General features: G+C 45.3%; 1 long non-coding RNA gene across 1 annotated transcript in view; it reads right to left on the bottom strand.

Moving 5' to 3' along the window:
• The window catches only part of LOC122458205, a 72,907-nt gene extending 59,474 nt beyond the window's left edge, over positions 1-13,433 (bottom strand). The window contains exon 1 of the long non-coding RNA XR_006278118.1: positions 13,321-13,433. This is a non-coding gene — a long non-coding RNA (uncharacterized LOC122458205). The remainder of the gene's footprint in view (positions 1-13,320) is intronic.
• Positions 13,434-14,999: the final 1,566 nt, after the last annotated feature.

Here is a 14,999-nt window from a genome sequence, read left to right as displayed (position 1 = left end):
AACTTACCAAGGGATGTAGTGGTTTCTCCATCACTAGACAATTTTAAATCAAGATTGAATGTTTTTCCAAAAGATACAGTGTAGTGCAAACAGGAATTAATTCAGGGAAGTCCTAAAACTTATTGGAGGTCAGACTACATGATCACAGTGGTACCTTCTGGCCTTATCATCTAGGAATCTATGCATTTTTAAAAATTCATGATTTCTGAACACTTGGAGTTAACAATACTGAGAATAACCATTTGGGACAATTCTTCAAAAGTGCACGTTGGTTTCAAATGGAAAAGGATTGCCATATGACAAGACTTAGCATAGACACATAGCTATCTTATCTAGCGCTACAAACCTCTTCAGGACCAGAGAAAGAAACAGATAGCTTACATACCAAAACCCAGTGGGTGCAGGGTGAAAGATCAGGGAGGAATGTCAACAGAGTTAAAGTTATTTGTGTGATATTAACTATGAATTTCCTACTTCAGTTGAGTTGGAGGATGGAGGAGAAGAGCAGGAGATTGTATAACCTTCATCTTGGAATTTACAGTGTGTTTATTATTTATATCACTTTTAAAAAATAATCAACCAAAAGTCCAGCCCAGAATCCATCTAACTGTGCTTCACACAGCTGTCCTAGGTTAATGCATCTCTTATTTCCATTCCTTTTTGCTCCCATGCCCCTGACCCCACACTTTATTGTTGCCTCTTGCCTTCTATTTGATTGTAGCCATTTTGAGCTAAAGACAGTCCTCATACATTGGCTCTAATGTAAGGATTTAGCTTAGCTGTCTCCAATGTGACAGCAGGCACTCATCTCTGCGGTCCAGCCCTGGGCCTCAGTCTGGGCCAAGGAACAGAACACAGAACTACACTACCATCAGATTTTAGAAAAACTTGTACTAGGGAACTAGGGATATTATGAGCACCCACATTTTCACTGTATTGCTTCTTAGTAGACACGAGCCAATCATTTAATTAACTCCAAGGAAGCCCCCAACTTTTCAGTTACTGATCTACATTCTTATACTACCAAAATGCATGAAATGACTGCAAAAGTTTGCTCCCCTAAAAATACTGGACTACATCACATTTTTCATTCTTAAGACCATACACAGCTGATGACAAGGTTTCATGAAAGCTATTCATATAAATGCACAGTGGGAGCTGAAAAAAAGAATTCCTAGGATAGAATCTAATGGGCAAATTTTGCCTTGGAGCTTTGAAGTCAAGAAACAAATCCAGGATTTAAAATGATCTGAAAATAATGCTAATTCTGTGATGTCTGAGAGAATTTTATTAGCTTGTATCAATATTCAGGGCTTGGGCAGCTTATTTGTATTGGCTCCTAGATGGCAACTGACCCACCTTAGAGGACTTTAATTTCTGCCAGGTCCGCAATTTAGCCCACTTTAAACCATGAAATTATCTGAAATCAGTGGGAGCTGCTTTGCATACCAAAGCACAGAATATGGGGTCATCAGAAACGGGGAGAAAGGAAAAGATCACTTTAAGGAAAGGGAGGATGTGATGTTGCACTCCATATATTTTATGGAAATATGCTTATGACTGTGAATATGATGTAACTGAAATATGCTTTATGCAAAAGGTCTCTTGGAAGGTATCATAACAAAGGTTATAACCTACTGAATATATTCCTCCTATTTGTATGCATGTATCATTCTTGTATCTAAAGCTAGAAATATGAAGTATAACTCTGAGGTCCTACTCACTTGTAATTATGCAAAGTGTGGGCCATTAATGGTGGTTTAGAATCTTCATGGCTTATTGACTAGGACAATTGGTTATAAATGGTTTATTTACCTGCAAGCCTCCCTGTGTATGTGTGGGCCAACCCAGGAAGAATGGAGACTAGGGGTCTTACAGTGACATGTGACCATGTCACCTGATAATGAAATCCATCTTAAATCTGGTACTTTTCCATTTAGAAGGAGGAGTGGGGACCCAGAGAGACAAAAAATTCCCACCTTGTGCCAAAGCTCTAAAAGGGTGTGGAGCAGGACAAAGGGGGCAGCCAGTCATTAGAAAACCCCTGCTTACCACCTGAGATGTCTGCTGGAACTAACAAGGACCATACCAGGGGAAAGGATTGGGCTTAGACTAGGAAGGAGTCTAGTCTGTGAAATAAGCTTATTGGAACATCTCTGAGGGTGAGATATTACCTGTAATCAGTTTCTTAAAGTATTAGGCTTAGACTTGCGTGTTTTGTTTTATTTTACTTTATGACTTACTTTGTTCTGTCTATTACCTGAAACCACTTAAATCCAACTTTTTATACTTAATAAAACTACTTTTTTTATTAATAAATCCGGAGTAAGTGATTAATACCTGGTGGAGCAAACAGCTGTGCATATCTCTCTATCAGTGATATAGAGGGCGAGCAATTTATGAATTTACCCTGTATAAGCTTTATATAGAGTAAAACAAATTTATTTGGGGTTTGGATCCCATTGGAAACTGGGTGTCTAGGTGCTGGAGGCAAGTAACCTACTGAGCTGTTTTTAGTTAAAGTCTGCAGCTTTGGGGGCGTGGACCAGACCCTGGGTCTGTGTTGCAGCAGGCTAGCGTGTCTGGCTCAACAAGGCAGGGTTCTGGAAGTCCAAGCTGGCAGGGAAAATAGGCTCAGAGGTAATTTCAGCACATTGGATGACGGTCCCTAGGGGATCTCTGTGACTGAATCTGTCACAGAGGGAAAGGACCATTAATGGACAAGCTGAACAAGCTTCTGGAATTCTCTCAATAAGTGCATTGAAACACCCATTTAGTCTGGCCACCTCGAGCTTTGACAGCTCCTGTCAAGCTGAGATTAACAAAGGTAAACTCTAACCCCCTAGTTCTGTCCCCTGTCATATGCAGAAATCTGGTATAATTTGCTCGTTTATCAGAAATGAAGTGAATCAGCAAACTCACAGCTGACAATATTAGTGACAGGTGACTGCAGCATTACACTGGGAAGCACCAGCCAGGACCTGAGCAAGCATCAGGATTATTCATTGGTCCATAATGTATAATTTTTGAGTTTAATTTTATTTTCAGAAATTTACAGGTACAGTATACAGGATAAACTCCTTTAAAGAGGCCCAGGGAGCTACACTTACCTCACATATTGCACCTCTCAGGATGGCTAGCTCAAATTAAATCATTAGCTGAGGAGGAATAATCCTGGTAGGTTCAGAAAATCAGTTTTAAATTTGGCCTGCTAGCAAAATTTTGAATGTATTTACTCTGGATTCCATTTCTCCAATCCATACTAAAGCTCCATGGCATAATCAATTATGGGCTTATTGCAAAGTACAATGGGATTCAATCTCCAGGAATGCCTCAGGGTATGTCTTAGAAGGACGATAAAAATAATAGTAATGGGTCTACAGCCTCTAAGGCTAATTTCCACAGTTACAACTTTTATAAATAAATAGAAGGAATGTCAACTCCCAGTCACTCAGCTTGAGGTCTCACATACTGACAAACCAGAACTCTGCGCTCTCTCGCTCTTGCTCTCTAGCTCTCTCTCTGATATATGCTTCCTTCCACTTTGAAGCCCCTGAGACTTATTCAATGTGCTTCCATTCTTACCTTTTGCTCAGCTAAATGTGGCAAAGAATTAAAAGGTCTGGAATAAATGAAGCAAAGATCTGAAAAGGCTGGAGCCCTTGTCTGTAAGTCACATTCCTACATATAATCATATCACCTGGGGCTGTGATCCCAAACTGAGCAGTGTCAAACTAGACAGTAGATGGGTGGGGCTGGTCCCAGGCTGCCGTTGGGGGGGGGGAGGGTGTGGCTTGGGGGATTTGGGGGAACCACCCCACAGCACTCACAGGTGGCGCAGCTGGGGCCGGGTCACTGCACTTTCTGCCACCGGTGAGTGCAGGCTCAGCCCTGCTTCAGTCATCAGGGGAGTGGGGGCAGGGCTGGAAAAGAGCAGGGGTGGGAAGAGGTGGGGCTGGGGCAGGGCAGAGCAGGGGTGGGGGCTTTGGGGAAGGGGTGGAGTGGGGTGGGGCTGGGGCAGAGCAGGGGCAGGAAGAGGCAGGACTGGAGTGGAGCAGGAGCGGGGGCCCTGTGGAAGAGGCGGAGCAGGGGTTGGAGCAGCATGCAGCTGCGCAGGGCACCAGGAAATTTGGTGCCCCAAATTTGCCAAATTTCCTGGTGCCCTACGCAGCTGCGTACTTTGCGTATGGGTAAGAACAGCCCTGTCTGTGCAGCTCCATTGATGGTGGCAATCATGGAAGGGCCAGCAGAGACAAAGTTGCTGCAGAGCAGGGCTAGATGACGTGGTGGTTAAAACCCCAGCCACAGCATTCCTACCACAGGCAGAGCTACACCAGTGATAACAACAGTGGGACATTTTAGTGTAGGTATGGCTTGCAGTGCTTTGGAATCCTTTGGGATGAAAAGTGCTATCAAAATATAAACTATAGTAAATTATTATAATTTTTGACAATCAGGTTTGGCCATAATAGAAAGTCGCCATTCCAGAAAGAGGTAACATCAGGGAAGCCTTATGGCATGTGTTCACAGGAGGTTAGAGTAGATGATCACAGCGATCCCTTCTGGCCTTTTAATCTATGAATGTGAAAACATTGAAATAAGAGAAAAACAAAATAAGAGAAGCCAACAGAGTATGCAGGTAAAGATCCAAGCAGTCTTCAAGAAGCAGTATGATAGAGAGTAGCACTGGAATCGAGGAATTCCCAGGTTCTAGTAGTGGTTCTGCTACAGACTTACTTGTCTGGCCCTAGGCAAGTCACTTAAACTTTCTACCATGGTGTCAATTTCTCCCCACCATTATAAAATGGGTTTTATAACATTTAACTACCTATTTCTCATAGTTGATGTGAAAAATTAATTAATTAACTCCTGTTTGTGCAGTACTTTGAAGATGTATAGTGCTATTATTGTCATTAGGGACATTGTTACTAGACAACAACTACATATTTTATAAGAACTGCACTAACACTGTTGCTATGAAATCATTCACATGACTAATGCCACTTCATTTAAAGGCAGACATGCATAGAGTTGTACATTTGGCACATACAAGAAGAATGATATTCAGATGGGAAAATTCAGACGACTCTCCTTCAGTGAGAGTAAAATTTGTTGCCAAATTGTTGTGGGACTTGCATACAATTTCATGATTGCTCACATGTCCTATATCTCTGCAGACTAAGATGTGTGCACTGCAAACTGCACAAAGTTTCCATTAGTAGGATCATAGGAATTTTGTTTCGGAAACAGCCTGAAAAGGGTAATTAGGGGAAGCCTGTTGATTCAGGTTTTTAAAAGGACAAGAAGGATCCTGCTCTCATTTGCAGCCTGTCATATTTTGGAGTTGAAAGTCATTTGAAAGCTCTTTAGTATTATGTGTTATAACTTCCAAGACAAACACAACAACAAAGAACGACCTCCAAGTGGCAAAATATCTAGACCAGTGGTTCACCTCATATTTTCTCCCAGAAACCACAATCCACCTCTGGTGTCTTGTTGTAAAGACTTATGGGATTGGGGCCATAAAATAACCCACAGCTGGTATAGCTGCCTTTTTGTTTTTCAGTCTGTGCTGACCCTCCAAGCGGCACCATTTAAGGCCCACCTGTGGGTCATGCCCCACATGTTGAGAAACACAGGTCTGGATAAATAGGGACCCTGTAGGAAACTGGACACCATTCTTTCTCAAGAGGTTCCAATTCAGAGAGAGTGCTGCCAAGCCAGCAATGCAGTGAAAGACCAATTTTGCTGTTTTCCCACATTCCTAATTCCCATTGAAACCGCAATAGGAGATTTGTGTGGGGAAGGACGTCAGGTATGAAGCAAGTCTTCTTTATGTCTCTAGTGTTGTTAACATTCTTGGAGCACGTGATCCACAGAAAGGAAGTGTGCTTTTTACAGGAGCTCAGTGTGAATTCAATGGAATTCATGTGATGGGGCTGTAGCCTCCTGTTGGACTGGCAGAATTGCAAAGTTCAAGCACTGACTCATCTGATTGCCCACTAGCACAGACCGGATTGTCTGTGTACATACCTCTGCTGTATGAAGCAGCAATGCAACACAACACAGGAGTCTACTGGGTTCTTAACATGCCTCCCATGCAATGTGTTATGGAGGCACAAGACTGAAGGCTGAACAATATGAACCTTTCACTTAGCGGTGGAGATGGATACCTGATGCCCCCCCCCCACAAATATCCAAACTGCCTCCTTGGCCAAGCTCTTTGAACTTTCTCTTTTTATTAAAACAGCTCACCTGAGACCCTGTTGATGTCCCCCATCTAGATATTTTATTAGAACATATTAAAAATGTGGATCAAGTACCCAGGAAATGCTTTTAAAAGTTGTAACCTGGCCAGTACTTTCATTTTTTAAAAGCAGCTTTTCCCTCTTGTGCTCCTGCATTAAATCCTATTTTCTTATTTATAAGGATTATTTGGGCTACAATTGTGAGAAACATCTAGCTGGAAATGAACAAAGGAAAAGATGGTAAGAAAAAAACAGCACATTAGACAGAGTGGTTAAAAGGATTATTGGGTTTACAAGAGACTGGGACATACTCTTTTTCAATTATATCTTGGGCCTGTCAAGTTCTCCCTGTCCTGGACTTTGGATGTTTTGACCCCATTACACCAAGTGGAGAAAAAACAAGTTGGAGCAAGCCAAATCATAGCATTTTATGCCGTTGGCAACCTGACTCCGATGGTACAGCACTGGTTCCTGGAAGATTTGAAAGATGACCACAGAACATGCCTGAGTCCTGCCCACATGGCAGTTACAGTTTTCTTTGGGAAAGAACTGATCTGTTGTGAATGTAGCTTTATTCCACTTTGCAGGATGGAGAGATTTTCATTATGGTTTTACTGAAGTGATGGGATATGGCTTTACTGCAGCATTAGCCTGGGTGATTGTCATCTGCATCTGAGCACCTGGATTAGCCGAGCTTAGGTATGAGCAGCCACCTTGCCAAGTCCTACCCATGTTACTGTGTTCTCACTGGTGCTGCCCTCACCCATGTGAGGCACTAAGACATCTGGGGGCATTTTCCATGGGTCTTTGTGTTGCAGTAACTGAGCTGCACTATGATACTTTCCTAGTGAATTGCGGGAGAACTTGTCAGTCCTTCTGGAGACAAAGAGAGAATTGTGGAAAGGCACTGGAGGACTATCTTCAGGCAACTAACAGAAGTTATTAGATCACAGGCCCTGGTTCTCATGGGGGACTTCAATCACCCCGATATCTGCTGGGAGAGCAATAAAGCTGTGCAGACAATCCAGGAAGTTTTTGGAAAATGTAGGGGACAATTTCCTGGTGCAAGTGCTGGAGGAACCAACTAGGCTTACTAGGGGCTGAGCTCTTCTCGACCTGCTGCTCACAAACAGGGAAAAATTAATAAGGGAAGCAAAAGTGGATGGGAACCTGGGAGGCAGTGACCATGAGATGGTCGAGTTCAGGATCCTGACACAAGGAAGAAAGGAGAGCAGCAGAATATGGACCCTGGACTTCAGAAAAGCAGACTTTGACTCCCTCAGGGAACTGATGGGCAGGATCCCCTGGGAGAATAACATGAGGGGGAAAGGAGTCCAGGAGAGCTGGCTGTATTTTAAAGAATCCTTGTTGAGGTTGCAGGAACAAACCAGCCCGATGTGTAGAAAGAATAGTAAGTATGGCAGATGACCAGCTTGGCTTAACAGTGAAATCCTTGCTGATCTTAAATTCAAAAAAGAAGCTTACAAAGAAGTGGAAGACTGGACAAATGACCAGGGAAGAGTATAAAAATATTGCTCAGGCATGCAAGCATGAAATCAGGAAGGCCAAATCACACTTGGAGTTGCAGCTAGCAAGGGATATTAAAAGTAACAAGAAGCGTTTCTACAGATATGTTAGCAACAAGAAGAAGGTCAGGGAAAGGGTGGGCCCCTTACTGAATGGGGAAAGCAACCTAGTGACAGAGGATGTGGAAAAAGCTAATGTACTCAATGCTTTTTTCGCTTCTGTCTTCACTAACAAGGTCAGCTCCCAGACTATTGCACTGGGCAGCACAGTATGGGGAGGAGGTGACCTGCCCTCTGTGGAGAAAGAAGTGGTTCAGGACTATTTAGAAAAGCTGGACGAGCACAAGTCCATGGGGCTGGATGCACTGCATCTGAGGGTGCTAAAGGAGTAGGCGGATGTGATTGCAGAGCCATTGGCCATTATCTTTGAAAACTCATGGTGATCTGGCGAGATCCCAGATGACTGGAAAAAGTATGTAGAGCCCATCTTTGAAAAAGGGAAGAAGGAGGATGCAGGAAACTACAGGCCAGTCAGCCTCACCTCAGTCCCTGGAAAAATCATGGAGCAGGTCCTCAAGGAATCAATTTTGAAGCACTTCAAGGAGAGGAATCAGGAACAGTCAACATGGATTCACCAAGGGCAAGCCATGCCTGACTAACCTAATTGCCTTTTATGATGAGATAACTGGCTCTGTGGATGAGGGGAAAGCAGTGGACATGTTATTCCTTGATTTTAGCAAAGCTTTTGGTACAGTTTCCTACAGTATTCTTGCCAGCAAGTTAAAGAAGTATGGGCTGGATGAATGGACTATAAGGTGGATAGAAAGCTGGCTAGATTGTTGGGCTCAACAGGTAGTAATCAATGGCTCCATGTCTAGTTGGCAGCCAGTATCAAGTGGAGTGCCCCAAGGGTCAGTCCTGGGACCAGTTTTGTTCAATATCTTTATTAATGATCTGGAGGATGGTGTGGATTGCACGCTCAGCAAGTCTGCAGAGGACACTAAACTGGGAGGAGTGGTAGATACGCAGGAGGGTAGGGATAGGATACAGAGGGACCTAGACAAATTAGAGGACTGGGCCAAAAGAAATCTGATGAGGTTCAACAAGGACAAGTGCAGAGTCCTGCACTTAGGACGGAAGAGTCCCATGCACTGCTACAGACTAGGGACTGAATGGTACAGACTAGGGACCGAATGGCTAGGCAGCAGTTCTGCAGAAAAAGACCTAGGGGTTACAGTGGATGAGAAGCTGGATATGACTCAACAGTGTGCCCTTGTTGCCAAGAAGGCTAACGGCATTTTGGATTGTATAAGTAGGAGCATTGCCAGCAGATCGAGGGACGTGATCATTCCCCTGTATTTGGCATTGGTGAGGCCTCATCTGGACCACTGTGTCCAGTTTTGGGCCCCACACTACAAGAAGGATATGGAAAAATTGGAAAGAATCCAGCAGAGGGCAACAAAAATGATTAGGGGGCTGGAGCACATGACTTATGAGGAGAGGCTGAGAGGGGATTTGATAGCTACTTTGAACTACCTGAAAGGGGGTTCCAAAGAGGATGGATCTAGACTGTTCTCCGTGGTACCAGATGACAGAACAAGGAGTAATGGTCTCAAGTGCAGTGGGGGAGGTTTAGGTTGGATATTAGGAAAAACTTTTTCACTAGGAGAGTGGTGAAGCACTGGAATGGGTTACCTAGGGAGGTGGTGGAATCTCCTTCCTTAGAGGTTTTTACGGTCTGGCTTGACAAAGCCCTGGCTGGGATGATTTAGTTGGAGATTGGATCTTGCTTTGAGCAGGGGTTGGACTAGATGACCTCCTGAGGTCCCTTCTAACCCTGATATTCTATGATTTTATCATCTCTCAAGTGGGTTAGCCTGTGTCCTTACTGCAAAGTGGGCAGGTTCCAGCCAGAGTGAGAGGAGCTATGGCTCTAGCCCCCACCGGACCAGGGAGGGAGGGGAAGGTGCTGATCCACTTTCCACCGGCAAGAAGAAGGCACTGCGGGGAGCTGATAGGGGGACTGCCGGTGGGCGCTTAGCACCCACCTTTTTTGCCAGCCCCGGAGCACCCACAGAGTCGGCGCCTATAAGCCCAGACTGAAAGAGCTATCAAACTTGGCTGAGTGCGTGGGAGGGTGGTCAAGGCAAAAAACTGGTAAGAACCCAGGCTAACTCTGCAGTGACAACAGACCCTGGAGGATCTTCCAGAGCTCATCCATGAGTAAACTCTCTTTGATTCCCTTCAGAGTGAAAACCTGGGCATCATCTGTCTTTCAGGACCCAAGTACTCTAAGCCATGAGTTCTCAACCTGGCGTCTTTAATTGGTTCAGCAGGTCCCTTTCTTTATGACTAGCTATGCGCTTGTGTCCCAAAACAATGTTATAACATGAAGGCACATTATGGCAAAGGGGGAGAACAAAAGCATAGCAAGAGATTGCATGTAGAATGGCCACCTTGGGGTATCAGGGTAGGGGATGTACAACAGTTACTGAAAGGCGGGGCACAGTACTGTGCAGTGAAACAAGGAGGACTGCAATTATGTAGCTGTTCTATCCACCTTGGCATAGCACTGATGTAGACTGCACTGGTTCAGCTGGAGGGGGGCCTAAAAACTTCTTTAGAGGTGGCACAGCTAATGAACAGTACTGAAGCCAGTTACAATGCCCAAGATATTGATGCAAGATGTTTTTAGAAGGGTTGCCTGTTTGAGAGGAAAGTTACAAGTATCCCCATCACAGATGTCTGGCATCTTTGGAAAAACACACACAATGGACGGATAGCTTTGGGAATGGTGGCATCTGCCAGACTTTTTAAAAACATGAAGCAATAAAGACATAATAATACAAATCAAACATGTAAAATATGACTTCCATTGGACCTAAAGAGGGTATGGGCTATGGACAATAAATAAAATGTTTCTGAAAATAAGGAATAAATCTAGCTATGGGGATTCTCAGGACAAAGCGTTCATAAAAATTCACTCCTTTCAGAGCTGCAGCCCTGAAACTCCCGTGCACTAGATGGGAGACACTGATAAATCTAGGAGGCCATATACGCCAACCAGCTCATATGTTTTCCGTGAGCAATGACAGGGAGCCAAATTGCTTTATTCCGATTAGTGAAGGTCCTCTGACTGTAAAATATACTGTGTGAAAAAAATATTGAGTTTTAGTTTGCTGACACATCAATTTAAAAGAATTATTGCTCTCACACAGAGGCCAAAGTATGTATCTCCCTTCATGTATGTGCACTAAAAGCTAATTGTCAACTTTTAAATAGGGGTGAAGGGAAGGTGCGGTGTGTATGGGTATGGAAACAGTGTCTTTCCAACCAGCTGCAGCAAATTGTGAGCCATGCGATATCTTCCCCTGAAAACATAAAGCTCTGATCACTGGGCATTTTGTTTTATTCCTAAAAGGAGAAAATAAACTCTCTGTGACAAACACAATCATGGCTTTACATTTTTTAAATGCTTCTATTTCTCTTTATTTTTTTCAATAATTTTCTAGCAGACTGCCTTTTACAGTGTCCTGTCAATGAAGTCTGAGATGGAAAAGACACATCATCTAGTCCGATGCTGGATTGTTCTCTCCTGTGGGTCAAATCTTACTCGCTTTACACACACAAGTAGCCCCACTGTCTTCAATGGGGTTACTTCTGTGAGCGAGGGAAGCACGATTCTACTATGTATATGTTCAAGGGCTTCGCCCAGTCTAGTTTTTAACCATTCAAGTGACGGGGCTGATTCAGTTGTGCCATTTCCTGATTTGCTACAATACTCTTCTTGCTTGGAGTAGTTGAGAAGGGGAGTCACACACACACTAATTTCATTCAGACAATAGGCATGTGAAATTGATGTTCATGCAATATCTTTAAGTTCCCATGGATTCATATTTTAGCTATTGCATGAAATGGTTTCATTTCTTTGACTCCTTCCTTCACCTTTTCCCCAGCTCACAGGCTCAGCTTCTCTCTTGAATGCAGTTGCGAAAAAGGCTAATATTATTCTGGGGTGTATTAACAGGAGTGTTATATGTCAGGCACGGGAAGTAATTGTCCCCCTCTAGACAGAACGGGTGAGGCCTCAGCTGGAGTGTTATGTCCAATTCTGGGTGCCACACTTCAGGAAAGTTGTGGAGAAATTGGAGAGAGTCTAGAGACGAGCAACAAAAATGAAAAGATTTGGAAAACTTGACTTCTAAGGAAAGGTTAAACAATCTGGGCATGTCTAGTCTTGAGAAAAGAAGATTGAGTGAGGGATCTAATAATCTTCAAATATGTTAAGGGCTGTTATAAAGAGGACCATGATCAATTGTTCTCTACATCCAATGAAGGCCAATGAAGAAATAATGGGTTCAATCTGCAGGAAAGGAGATGTAAATTAGGCATTAGGGAAATCTTTGCAGTTGTAAGGGTAGTGAAGCTCTGGAATAGGCTTCCAAGGGAGGTCATGGAATCCCCGCCATTAGAAGTTTTAAAAACCAGGTTGGACAACCACCTGTCAGGGATGGTCTAGGACAGGGATCGGCAACCTTTGGCACATGGCCCGCCAGGCAGCCGGGCCGGTTGGTTTATCTGCCACGTCTGCAGGTTTGGCCAATCGCAGCTCCCACTGGCCATGGTTCACCGCTCCAGGCTTATCCTGTCTGCGGGAAGTGGCGCAGGCCGAGGGACGTGCTGGCTGCTGCTTCCCGCAGCCCCCATTGCCCTGGAGTGGTGAACTGCAGCCAGTGAGAGCTGCGATCGGCCAAACCTGCGGTCGCGGCAAGTAAATAAACTGGCCTGGCCTGCCAGGGGGCTTACCCTGGCGAGCCACGTGCCAAAGGCTGCCGATCCCTGGTGTAGGATTACTTGGTTCTGCTTCAGCGCAAGGAGCTGGACTTGAAAACCTCTTTAGGTCCCTTCCAGCCCTACATTTCTATGACTCTATGATTCTGTAATTGGTTAACTACCTGTGCAAAGCAACTAGTTTCCATTACCAGAAATCCATATTGCAAAGGCAGAAGGAATCAAATATTCAGAAAAAACTGTAGAAGCAAAACATTTAATACTAATTATTGTGATAGTCATGAAGTTTTGCCCTTATCCCAAAATGGCCACCATCTCTCTTTACCGTAAAGGGGACTGAAGCCACAGGCAGGTTGCCCTCAGCCTGATGGTCACCATCTCTCATTGTTTCTAGAGAGGCTGAAGCCAGGCTGCTGTCAGGGGAAATGGTGGCCTCTTACTCAAATGAGTGCAGGACATGGGGGTGCTAGGAATGAGGCATTACGAAACAGGATGGGAAACTACGAGGCATCGGGGTAGCTGCAGGGGGTAGGAGACAGACTGAAGGATGGTGCAGGGAATATAGTGTGGCAGAGAGGAGGGATGTCCGGGGGCTGGAGACTCTGAGGAGAAAGAGAGAGAAATATAGGGGGACAAATGAATGTAGCAGAGGACAAGAAAGGGACAGGAGATGAGGGATCATAGAGGCAGAATGTGAGTGAGGCAGCTACTTATCCTGTCTAGCTAGAAAGGGAAAGGATGGCACCTCTCCTCACATGAAGGGGTAGTAGAGGGTGGGTGGAGTCCTCTGTAAGTTATGAGCAGGGTAGGTTGAATTTTGACCATGAGATGATTACGCACAGGTGGGTGTGGGGGTGGCAGGTTCCCCCTAAAGGTGAAAAAGAATCAGAAGGGGGATTAAAACAACATCTTTAAACTCTCCTGATGTGTATGCTATTCTATTGCACTGCTAAGTAGGTATCAACACATGGGAGGGACGGAGATCTGCCATCCCAGCAGCTGCTCTCTGTGCAAGGCCAGCTCTAGGATTTTTGCTGCCCCAAGCAAAAAAAATTTTTGGCCCTCCCTGCCTTTCTTTCGTGCCCCCCGACCCGCCCCTTCCTAACCCCTTCCCCAAATCCCCAGCCCCATCTCCTCCCCAGGGCGTGCCACATTTCCCCCCTCCAATGCTTCCTACGGCTCCCCCGCGCCCTCGCAACTCCCCGCCCTAGCTCACCTCCGCTCCGCCTGCTCCCCTGAACATGCCGTCGCTCCGCTTCTCCCCCCTCCCTTTCAGGCAAGGAAGAGGCAGCATGTTCAGGGGAGCAGGTGGAGCAGAGGGGAGCGAGGGGGGGTAGAGGAACCGCTCCCCCCCCAGCTCACCTCTGCTCCACCACCGCTGCCACCTTGGCTTCTCCTCCCTCCCTCCCAGGCTTGCCGCGCCAAACAGCTGTTTAGCGCGCGGCAAGCCTGGGAGGGAAGGGGAGAAGGGGAACGGTGGTGGCGGCACGCTCAGGGGAACAGGCAGAGGCAGAGCGGAGGAGAGCTGGGGCAGTGGGGGCACATTTCTAGGGGCGGCATGGCCGGTGCCGGAATGCCATCCCTAGAACTGTGCCACCCCAAGCACCTGCTTGTTTTGCTGGTGCCTAGAGCCAGCCCTGTCTCTGTGGCATCTCTCCCAAGACAGGCACAAACTTGCAGGCACAGTTGCTGCTCCACTGTTTTACAAGGTGCTGCATGTGCTCCTCCACTGGAAGAAGCCACTCTGCTAGCCAGTATGGACAGGGTGGTGTACACATGGTCTCACCATTGCCCACTCCTCCTTGCCTCATTTGGGAAGGCCACTGTTGGACTTAAGGAGTATTCATTGTGCTCTCTGAGCCCAAGAACAGGGAAGGTGTCTGCCTTGAGCAGACACAAGTGGGGAGATGGCTATTCTTTGCAGTCTCTCTGCCCCTCCCCTACCTCCTGCATAACCACACATGGCCAGCCATAATGTGGCTCTGATTATTAGTAATTTTCTTAAAGTTTTCATTCAGTTATAGAAGCTCCCTTGACTATCTTGTACAGAAGAATTTTAGAGGCAGTAAGGCTGGCTCCCTTCCAATACAACACAACAGCTTTCTCCACGGACTCTCTGTGGAACTATTCAACGTTCAGCTCCTAAAAGCAACAGCACTAACCAAAGGGAAATTTTCTTTGTTCTTTCTTTTTAAAAACTTTTTATTAAGGCAAAGTTACAATAAAACGGTAACATAGTTCTTGCTACATTCCTTTTTCAGGCTTAGGTTAATATCCAAAGAACCTGGCTAAAGATTCTGGCTCGCTGGCTGGGGAGCCTCCTCCTCTGAGTACGGTGCAAAGAATGACTAAATTTCTAAATATCTGTCCACTTTTTGGTGCTTCTTTTGTGTGTGTACCTGTGTGAAAGCTTTTCCTGTACAAGAACAGTCCA

The sequence above is a fragment of the Dermochelys coriacea genome, chromosome 1 (genome assembly GCF_009764565.3).
Source record: "Dermochelys coriacea isolate rDerCor1 chromosome 1, rDerCor1.pri.v4, whole genome shotgun sequence".
Classification (NCBI taxonomy): domain Eukaryota; kingdom Metazoa; phylum Chordata; order Testudines; family Dermochelyidae; genus Dermochelys; species Dermochelys coriacea.
This window is presented reverse-complemented; position numbering and strand designations above follow the sequence as displayed.